Source organism: Dermacentor andersoni, chromosome 1 (assembly GCF_023375885.2).
Source record: "Dermacentor andersoni chromosome 1, qqDerAnde1_hic_scaffold, whole genome shotgun sequence".
NCBI classification, from domain to species: Eukaryota; Metazoa; Arthropoda; class Arachnida; order Ixodida; family Ixodidae; genus Dermacentor; species Dermacentor andersoni.
In genome coordinates, this window is record NC_092814.1 from 359,312,999 (window position 1) to 359,324,645 (window position 11,647).

The 11,647-nt window shown below is 45.7% G+C and overlaps 1 long non-coding RNA gene across 1 annotated transcript; it reads left to right on the forward strand.

The window, feature by feature from the left end:
• Positions 1 to 6,680: 6,680 nt before the first annotated feature.
• LOC140215381 (uncharacterized) lies at positions 6,681 to 11,144 on the forward strand. The gene is made up of 3 exons (XR_011892339.1): positions 6,681 to 7,712; positions 7,932 to 7,997; positions 9,758 to 11,144. It is a non-coding gene; the product is annotated as an uncharacterized lncRNA (long non-coding RNA).
• The last annotated feature ends 503 nt before the right edge of the window (positions 11,145 to 11,647 follow it).

Genomic DNA, 11,647 nt, shown 5'->3' on the forward strand with positions numbered 1-11,647 from the left:
CGCACGCACGCACGCACGCACGCACGCACGCACGCGCGCACACACACACACACACACACACACACACACACACACACACACACACACACACACACACACACACACACACACACACACACACACACACACACACACACACACACACACACACACACACACACACACACACACACACACACACACACACACACGCACGCACGCACGCACGCACACACGCACGCACGCACACACAAAGAACGAGAAACAGGTGAAGCTGAATTTTCAACGAATAACATTTATTACTCTCCACATTTGCATATTTTTATTCACGAAAGTGTCCATGCTACAAGTTCCCTTTTAAAAGCGTGCGCAAACAAAAAAAAACTTAATGACTAGAATATAGTATAAAAGACAAAGAAAACAACACCACATTTATTCTTTCCATCTTTATATCCTCAGCTGCAGATTCAGTGTACAAGAAAAAGGGAAAGTCATCTAATAGGAATCGCACCCACACGAAATATATACACACCCCCTGCGGACGATCCTCTGCGCTATGCGGTTCCGCAAATGAGTTTTCATTCTCCGTAAAGCACTGAATTAGTGCTCTGCCAAAGCTGTAGATCCGGGTACAGAAAGAGGTTGTATGCATTTCGTGACATGGTCTAGTAGCTCATGGACTTGTTCGTAGTTTGCCTGCAGAGTCTTCCAAATGCTTTCACTTGATGAAGACGCGACATTGGACAAAATAAAAGGAAAACGTAAGAACTGCGCCGAGAGACGGGTGAGATCAAAATCAGCTGCGTGCAGGCCTAATGCAAGGTTTGGGTCGTTAGCATTGAATTGTCTTTCTCTGGCAGCGTCAATCAACGTGCCTTCTAATTTCACTAGCTGTTCCATACCAGGCTGACGAAAGCGCCGCCGCATTTCACTCGTAATACGGTCGATCGCTTCGAAGTATTGTTTGAGCAATGTTGCTTTGCAATCTAGCGCAAATGGCGGGATAGACGTGCTGGACATCTCAAACCCCTCCTCGGCGGCTTTGTAGGCCTTCCACCGCGAGGCTACTTCCGACCTAGCTGAGTTACAACAGTGCTCGTGCGGTCCCACGACGTCTGAAACGTGGTTTCAGACCACAGTCGGGACATTGCCTCGCACAGAGTTTCTGAAGCTTCTTTACCATCTGCAGCACGAAACGTTAAGCATTGGAGGACACTTGCTACTCCCTAACAAAGAAAAAACAGACCTTTATGGAGATGTTTATTCCCAACAACGTTTTAAACTTTCCCAGAAGTGTTTGGTATCCTTTCAAAACGGCTTTGCTGTCGCCTGCCATCGAGGCTGTTACCTGAACGATCTCACTCAGTGTTTCTTGGACCTTGGTGTAGTTCTCAGGGAACCTTTTCATTGACTTTACCCTGAGTGTGTGCCTAGTCAGGCACAGTTGCGGAATACTATTTCGCTTTGGCTCTGATTCATCCGATGAACCCCCTACTGAGGGCAGAACAATCAAAAAAGTAAATTATGGGGTTTGACGTGCCAAAACCACTATCTGATTATCAGGTACGCCGTAGTGAGGGACTCCGGAAATTGGGACCATCTGGGGTTCTTTAACGTGCACCTAAATCTAAGTACACGGATGTTTCCGTTACCATGGAAATGCAACAGCCGTGGCCGGCATCCAATCCAGCGACCTCGTGCTTAGCAGCCCAACACCATAGCCACTAAGCAACCACGGCGAGTTGGGGGCAGAATAATAAACGAACAAACACTTTTGCGCTTTTTGATTCAAGAATGATTTTGGAAATATCTTTTACGGTACTCAAAACATCGCCAATGATATCGCAGCTCTTACAAGTTTCCTGCAATCCAAGATCTAGGTAGTAATTTCTGCAATGCACATACAGAGATTTCGGCTCTTAATCACTAACCTTTTTCGGCACTTCTGCTAAACTGCCGGACATGTTAATTTACGCGTCAAAGCAGTGGCCATGAATGTTATGGAAATCAAGGCCAAGGCGTGAAATCATATCTTTGATGGCCATACACAGTGTGTCAGCCCTGATAGCTGGCGCGTTCCACAGGCCAATGTAATTTTCGTGAATATTGAGGGCCCTGTCAACCCAATGCACACAGATGACAAACTAATCTTCACCTGTCGCTTCAGTTGTTCTGTCAGCTATTATGCCGTCGAACGGACTCGAAACCGCATCTCTAACGATTTCTCGCTATATCGTGTGGGCCATGATCTCAATTAACTCGTTCTGCATGTCACTGCGTATCGATTTGTTCCTTTTTGTCATCCATTTCCTTTATGCTTGAACATCTCCTCTCCTTTCATCAGGCAAATCGAGTACATTTCCATCGTACTTAGTGTGCCCAATCAGGGCTTGGACGTTGCGGCACAGGTAGCGGACAGAGCTTACAATGACACCTAGTGCCGTCCTGGCTTGCTTCAGCTGCGTGCTACATTGCTTTGTTAGAGGCTGTTTTACACGGAAAACCCTCCGCCTCGACGGGTTGTGGTTCAAAGAATCTAAGCGGAACTGGCTTTTCTTATGCCGCCGGAACCTCTCCATAGTTTCTTTTCAGTTATGCAAACCAGTTTTCACAAGAGCTGGTTGTGCTGCTCTAAGCCTGCAACACTTTCCCTTGGAAAATGAAACGCACTGGTGACAAGACACTACATCGCTTTTTCCGTCGAAGGATAGCCACGCGAATTTTTTTAAACTGATCCCGCTGGCAGGACCTGTTACTTTTGTTTCTTTGGATTGTGTAGCTTTGGGAAGGAACCGAGCGAAGGCCGGATGGAACTGACCCGTCGTCACTCGGTTAGCTCCACGGTGAACTCCCGCCACCAAGCAAGTGCGTACAGCCTGCCTTGCTCAAGTCCAGCTTTCTTCCGGTTTGGTGAAGTGGCCGCTACATCGCAGGCGTTTCTACGAAGAGAAGAAAATAATTTTTTTTACTGTGGCATGTGTGGCCATCTCGGCAGATCTGCAGAGGCTTTATACGCACACTGAGAGTCTATCCTCCTTTTAAAGTTGTGGTGCACGCATAATATCCTCAAAACTGGAGACAGTTTACCTGAGAAACGGTCTGTGGACGATGACGATGACTGGGAAGGCTGGATGCAATCAGGCCGTAGTCGTTGTCCATCGGCAATATCTATGGCAGTCGCAACTTCCGACATCGCCATTTTAATCGCCGTTTCAATCGACAAGGCTTACCGTCAGAGTATGTTTCTTGCGTAATACTGCATTGCTGGGACGGAGACATAGGACAGGCACCTATCGCTAACAATGCAAAATGAAGAAGCGAATAAAACAATAAAATTTACACATGCGCTCAAGAATGTAAAGAAACACGTACAGGCGTAATATGTAATACCTTGCGGAGTTTCGGTTGTTTCACATAAACGTTTTGGTGCGGGCTGAAAGAAACTGCCTATCTTCTGTTGAGAAGCCAGCGTCGTGGCGCACATACAATTCGCGTGAGCGCCGATCCCTCCAAGACTGAAGCGGAGCAGCGCGGGTTGATACAAACTAGGCGCTAGAAAGCCTGACAGGGCTTTACACAGTTGTCGCTGCCAGTAAATCATGTGAAGATGATTGTTTACCAAAAGTTCGTAGCCTTCATGTGCGTTTATGCAATATTAAAACCTCACAATTTTATCCGTTAACGCGTATTTTTTTTTTTTATCCCAGCAAAGATAGCGCGATTCGGAGTGTGCGAAGGCGACATGTCCGGGCAGGCGGTGCTTAGTGTGCCTAATCCAAGTGGCCGGGTGACGCAAGATTACTCGACAGCCTTCGCCGGCGTGCTTAACCGTTTGGCCTGTAGGCGTGCGACGAATGCGCCGGTCATATTATTGGCATATTCGGTATACTTCTGGCCTGTGTAGGCACGGTGCTTCCCGGAGCACACGATGCGCATATATGTATATATGCATTCGCAATCGCAAAAAAGTGCGAATAAAATGAAGGAACGAAGATAACCGTCGCCACACCACGTTTCTTAACAGTATTTGACGTTAGTTGCTTGCGTTACTTGTTTCCGTCTCACTTTGCTGCTCCGCCTGCAGCCGTGTCGCGCGTATCCTCGACAGCCCAGGCACAGCGAGAAGAACGTTGTTTGCAAAAGCGTTTAACCAACCGACATGTGCTGCTTACTGAAAACTTGGGCTTCATGTTGGGCAGCTCCTCGTGTGCGGTCCATGCTAAATTTCGTCCCCGACATGTCTGAGGGTAGATCGAACATCGCTTTTTGCTCAATTGGCTCGCCGGCAGCACCAGAGACAAGGGACAGATAACACGAGAGACACGAGGAGGGATGATTACCAACTTTTTGTTTATGCAACATGGCGGCAACAAGCAGTAGACGGGGCCATGACAGGCAAGGGTGAGCGGGGATGAAAGACAGAGGGAGTGGGGGGGGGGGGACGGGCTTGGGCCCTCTTGCTCCCCTGTTCCGGGGTCCGTCTACAATGTATGCTTAACCTAGCGCACGTTCAGTATCGTTCCACCAAAAAAAGTACGTCCCAATTCAGACTAACGCTATATTGATGCGTTCATGTGCGAAGCCTCTGCCTTAGAGTTAAGAATACTTTCCGCCAGTGGCAGTGGCCAACGCTGCTCCACCGAGGACAAGAGATATATGGAACCACAGGAGAAAAAAAAAACGCCAATAGCAGAGTGGAAGAGAAATGCGGCCATAATGAAACACAGAACTCCATGGGGATACAATAGATACGAGGTGTCTCGGCTGTGTGGAAGTGTATAATGGTTCCAGGACTTGCATTTCGAAATGCGCTTGTTGGTTCGAAGTCAGAGTTACAAACAGGACTCGATGTCAATCAAACGTGAGTGGGACGCCTCGCATTGGGCGCTCACGGGAAGACTATAAATGAAGCTGTGCAAGGTGATATGGGCTGGACAAGCTTTGAAGTGAGAAAAGCTCACGGTAAAATTAACTATGGAAGAAAGTAAATGGGCGGGGAGAGTTTTCAGGCATTTGTACAGGAAAAACATTGATTCACAGTGGAGGAAAAGAACTAAAACGCTTATCAGCAAGTATGCGACCGGTATAGTAAGCAACGTGGCATCAAAAAACGTTAAACGCAAGGACAGAGAGACTGAGACAATCTTCTGGATGGCTGCAATAGAAAGGAAACCTGCTATGAGTAACTACTTACGAGGTAAAAGCGAATTCACGAAAGAAACAGTTTATGATGACTGACATATGCGTGATCAGGTAGCCTTAGAACGCGTAGTTATAAAGCTAAGTACACCAAGGAAGAAGCATGGGCTTGCTGCGGTAAACCTAGGGAAACGATGAAACATGTTTTATTAGAATGTGACGATATATACCCAGCTGACGGTTTATGCGCCGCTGGCCTGCTTGAAGGCCTTCGTTTCAGGGATAGCATGGGCAAGTAAACATGTCAGTAACTCATATCAAGCTGATTGGACGTTTGGTGGCAGAAAAGTAGGCAGACCACAAACAACGGAGGCGTACAAAAGCAAAGTTACCAATAATGGTTCACAAGGTTTGATGCTAGGAATTTTCTGCGTATAGCAAAAAGAAATAAAATTGGTAAGCATAGTAAAAGCAGCGCAAATATAACGGCAGCACAAGACAGAGAGGTACACAGGTCAGGCGCTACGTCCAGCGCGTATTCTGTGTACTTCTCTGCCTTGTGTTGCTGCTATTTTTGCGCTGCCTTTACTGTGAAGATTAATTAACTCGCCTAGTATTGCACTGTATTAAAATAGGTAAGACATCAGGCAAAATAATAAGAAAAGCTTGGTGGCGCAACCCTTCAACGCGTTTCAAAGGGGACGCTCGTAGCATCGATCCCTCTATCCGTGTAATTTCTATCGCGCTAAAAAGGGTTAGAATATATAAAGTAGAGATAGGCCAGATGCTAGACTGCAATAGATGTAGTCAAGCTGATTAGCTCAAGCAGCTTGAGGCTAGGTGACTATTCGTTGCAGCCCTGCTTCAATGGGGATGCCATTAGAGATTATCATCGCCATAATATTTTAACTACCGCGTTCCTATCTCACTGATAGTAGCCCATAATAATATCGAATGAAATGTTAAGGTCTTCTCAATCTCCGCAAACATGTCGCACCTGACTGTCGGCGGGGACAACGTTCTGCCAAGGAAAAATTGTGACGATCATACCACATGTGACCAATTGCGTTGGGTTGCTGTCGTATCAAGCCCTGTCGGAATTGCAGCGCTCAGGCGCAGCAACAACACTCGGATTTGTTATACGCGATGGCGCAGCAGCTACCGTTGTCACTGATTCGCGTTTATTTTATTTTTTTGGGTGGGGGGGGGGAGGGAAACTGCCAACTTGTTTTTACATTTCAGTGCTGACACTTGAAACAAGTAATACGAACAATTCATTAACTAATAAAACTAAAGCATACATTAGGCGTATTATGAAATAAAAAAATTAAATGCCCGGCGGCCTGGTAGCAGTACAGTGCAGGATGTTCAGACAGTTCCATCATTTGGCACCGGCTGCTTTAATAGGCATTGTAGCTTAATATGCCTACACCCGCGGCAGCCTCAGGAGCGATCGAAGCGTTGGCAGCGATGCCGTGGCTAACTCTCATATCATATGGCTGCTGCGTCCGCATGAACATTTACGCACAAAAGCCATTGAATCCTGCAAGCGTGGAAACAAAGTGACCCTTAAGTAGTACATGCAGATATGTTTTCGGCGCGACACCGGAAACCATCGCGACTTTCAGCATTGACGGTCACCTGGGGTAATAATACAGTACGCGAGACGAGGCCTGATGTTTTATTGCTGTCAAAATGCAAAGTTGGCGTCGGCGTTGTTCCTTCTGTGGCCTTCCCGCTCATAAGAAGGCCGCCGCAGTGCTGACCGGGTGGATTGCAGCGAACGGAACGCCTGCGCTGGGCTACGACGCGGGCCGGCACTAGCGGCTCGGCGTGCACCCGGTCTGCCCGGCTCCGTCAGCGGCGTCTTCAGATTTGCCGAGCGCGGCTGGACTTCGGCTTTGCACCGATCGTCGCGGACTGCTCCGCGCAGGAGTACCCGAACCTCGAGAGACCCCCCGAGGCAAGCGGCCCGGTGTGTGGTCGGCCGCGCAGGGGCCATCGTCGTGGCCGTTGTCAGCCGCAGAGGCAGGAGGGTTGCGCCGCGGAAGCCGAGCGACAGCTTCGACGCCATTCAGCAGAGCCACTTCGAGCCCCTGTTGTAGCATCAGAGCTCGCCGGCGTCTTGTCAGAGATCCTGAAGTGAAGCTAGCTGACGCGGCGGCGCCTAGAGGCGTGGTGGCCGCCGAAGAAGCGGCCGCCGGCTTACGGCTTCCTTTCTTCGCCTTCTGACCTGACGGCGCTGACATCCTCGAGCAGTGATGCGCCTCGTGACGTTCAATCGGCAGTTCCTAAGCCGTGTAACTCAGGGTCCACGAAATGCGTCGTTCGGCACAGCGCGAGCGATCTTCGTTTGGACTGCTCCCTAGTGGTATGGCTCGACCCACTATAGGGAGGTGTTGTTCTCCGGAGTGGTTGTGGCGCATACCCACAGTGGGGGATTCACCGTGAATCGGGTGTTTAAATCAGGTGTATAAAAAACAAGGGAATCGACAATTTGAACGTTGGAGCTTAGAAAGTCTTTTTCTTTTTGAGAGAGAAAGAAGCAATCAGAAGAAAACTCCGAACAAAAGAACTGATGATAGATAAACCAAGTAAATAAATAAATAAAAGAAAACTATGGTGGGAAAGGGGAACGACCAGTGTAACATAATAATCGATTAGTTTCAACCAGGTCATTTTGGATTGTCAAGTAAACATTTTTTTCTGGCTGAACCCAATAATGGAGGCTCCAAAACATAACATTACAAGCACAGATAAATCTAGGCCATTATTGCCAAGCGGGATTGCCAGCAATCTTTTTCTTATTACAGGAAAACACCTACAAGACAACAAGAAATGGTCTATCATCTCCGGTTCGCCACAGAATGAGCATAATGGTGAGGGAACCATACCGTGCCTGTGTAGATAGAAGTTTAACGTAGGTAAACGGCAGCGTAGCCTCGTGATGGACACTTCAATTTTTCGTGTGTGGCAAAAATCTCTTTGCCAAGGGTATAGAACATGTCGGTAATCCATAGAGTTAGTTATTGCGCAACCTGAATATGCCTGCAAATGACACTCCTGCGAAATCTAGCAGCAAAGACATGAGGAGTCAGAGGACAATGCGGGAGAATCGGGTCGCTTATCGATGCCTTGGCTAGACAGTCTGCGATTTAATTCGTAATTAGTCCTTTATGGACAGGCACCCAAATTAAAGGCACACTTCCCAAGTACTCAGGCAATAATGAATGAAACGCCCCCATTACGCGAGTCACGAGAAGCAGTAAGGTATGAGCACAATGATAATGAATCAGTGACTGTCACGGCTGACGTAATTGATGGGGCTAATTTGCGTAGAGCCAGCACCACTGCCACAAATTCGGCTAAAGAAAGATGGGTATAAAATCTGCCGCCAGCCGAACAGAAAATGTCCAATCAAGAATAGGGGAAAATATACCTACACCTGACTTTTCTTCATATTGCGAAGCATCTGTCGCAATTCCGACAATTGTCTGAAGGTTCTACAGATGATCTTGTAATAGACGTACTATACAGAATACGATGTGGAAGTAATTTTGCATTATTAGGGAAAATGTCATTAAACGCAACATTCGCGGTAACAGGTCTGTTCGCAATCGGAAGCACATTGCATATGCACATGTCCAGAGGGTCAAGTAATTTTTGCACGAATGTAACTTACGGAGTATACATTCGCGGCCAGATGACACAAAAAGCAACGCAGGCTGGGAAATAAATATTGTTTGAGAACGTCGGGGAGAGGGGGGGGCAGCGTTGATGCATAAATTCTCAAGATAGTCTGCACTGTCAATGATGATGATGATGATTTGGGATTCTTATGGCGCAGCAGCCGTGCAGACTATAATGCGCCAAGCACATGTTTTTCGGATTAGCTTATCTGTTTAAATGCTGTAAAATGGTGTAAATGGCCAAGTAAACATATAAAACATGAAATGTGCTATAGTTCTTGTAGGATTCCTGTGGCTTTTAAAAAGTTAAAAGTATCTTCATATGGGACCAGTGGTTCATCGCTTAATAAGAACATAGAATGGATAGGGATTCTTTTTTCGTAAAAAATATTAAAATATCATTCCCTGCATTTTTCTAAGCCAGGACATCTTATTAAAATATGTAGCACGTTTATATTTTCACCGCAGTGTTGGCATGTTGGTTGTGGTGTGTTATTAAGTAACTATGTGTCAGCCTTGTGTGACCAATTCTTAAGCGACATAAAATAACCTCGTAAAAGCTTTGTCTGTGGCGACAACTCTGCCATTCTCGTAAAATAGGTTTTATGCAATGAAGCTTGTTAAGTTTTGCTTGATCCCACACTTCCTGCCAGTGTTTCTCAACTGCTATTCTTAAAGTGGCTTTATAATCTTGCCAAGGTAGGCCAACATCATGTAGCACCATATATTTGGTACGGGCTGCCATAAAATCTGCTCTTTCATTCCCGGGAATTCCTACATGACTAGGAATCCAGCAGAAAGTGACATTTAACGTTCTCTTGTGACATGTTGTGTATTGATTTTTTCATTTTCTTCAGTAGATTATTTCTAGATGGTAACCTAGATGCGAGAGCTTGAAGAGAGCTCAAGGAGTTGCTAAATATAACAGATTGATTATTTCCTCTTTTCAGGATGTCTTCAAGAGCTAACGAAATGGCATGAAGTTCTGCAGTAAAGACAGTAGCCTGACTTGGAAGACTCATTTGTTTTTCAAATTGATGTCACTGCAGCGCCTACATTGCCATTGCTTATTGATCCATCTGTGAAGTATTTCATGCAAGAATTATATTATGATTCTATTTCTAAATATTCACTTAGTAACGCCTCTCCTGGTGAAAATTGTTTTCTGTCTGTTGTTAACCTAAAGTCGCATTGCGCATGTTTCATCTCCCAAGGAGCAAAAGAAGGTTCATCTTGCAAGAATTTATTTCTTACGTCGTAACATAGGTCCGCATTCAGCTTTTGGTACCCGATAAAAAAAGGAAGGAATGATTGCCGGTTTGTTGCTAAAATGTATTTCAAAGCGCAGCCTTGTAAATAGTAGTCTACAAGGATGCATTGAACAGGACAGTACTCTCATTATGTACATGTTTCCAACAAATAGTCTTCTGTGTTCCAAAGACAGCTGGTTGGTTTCTGCATACAAGCTTTGTATGGGAGACGTACGAAACGCGCCGGAACACAGACGTAGTCCAAGATGATGCACCGGATCAAGAACCTCTAATGCCGACTTTCGAGCTGAGCAGTACACAAAACATCCGTAGTCTAATTGTGACCGGACAACTGCATTGTATATGCGAAGCAGACATATTCTATCTGAACCCCATGATCGGTGGGATAGGAGCTTTATTAAATTTATGGATTTCAGAGATTTCTGTTTTGCATAAGCGATGTGCGCTTTGAAGTTGAATTTCTTGTCAAAGATCATACCAAGAAATTTGTGTTTGTTCTTTACTGTGATTTGCTGTCCTTTAATATGTAATGTTGGGTCCGGTGTGAGCCTTCGGTATTGACTGAAAGGTACGCATATTGTTTTTTCTGCGCAAAATTTAAAACCATTTTCGTTTGCCCATCGCACTATAGAGTTTACACCCAACTGGAGTTGGCGTTCGCAAGTAGCCATATTACAAGAGGAGAAACAAAGTTGAATGTCATCGACATATAAAGAATACATTAGGGAAGAAGGAATAACTGTAGTTATCGAATTGAGCTTCACTAAAAATAGTGTAACGCTCAATACTCCACCTTGCGGCACTCCATTCTTCTGTATAAAACAGTTGGAGAAAGTTGGTCCAAACATCACCTGAAAAGTTCGGTCCTCCAAATAGCTTTTGATTATACCAAGCATGTGCCCTTTTATTCAGTATCTGTGCAAGTCGAATAAAATGCCATGTCTCTACGTCGTATCATACGCTTTTGATAAGTCAAAGAAAACGGAGACGCAATGTTGCCTTTGGACGACAGATTCACGGATTTTTGTTTCTAACCGTACTAATTGGTCGATTGTACTGCGATTGAGTCTAAAGCCACACTGGTACTGATCAAGTAACCCGTTACTTTCCAAAAAGTGTACAAGCCGTTTGTTAACCAATCTCTAGAATGTTTTCCTAAACAACTGGTTAAGGCAATGGGGTGATAACTGTTAGGATCAGAGCGAGCGTTTCCAGGTTTTAGAAGTGGTAGAACTATCGCTTTCTTCCATGCTTTTGGAAAATAGCCTTCCGCCCACAACCTGTTGAAGAGGTGAAGGATTGTGTCGTACGTGTTCATATGTAGGTGTCGCAGCATTTCGTAGTGTATGTTGTCCGGACCTGCTGAATGGCTCTTCCCTAAATATATCGCATCGAAGAGTTCAGTTTTTGTAAAAGGACAGTTATATGGCTCAGTACTATTCAGTGATATCCGAAGATCTTTCTTTTCTGCAGTGGCCTTTATCTTAACAAACTCGGGAGTGTAGTGAGCGTCACACGAAATTCCAGCAAAGTGCACGCCAAGTATATTTGCTTCCCTTTAAGATCCGT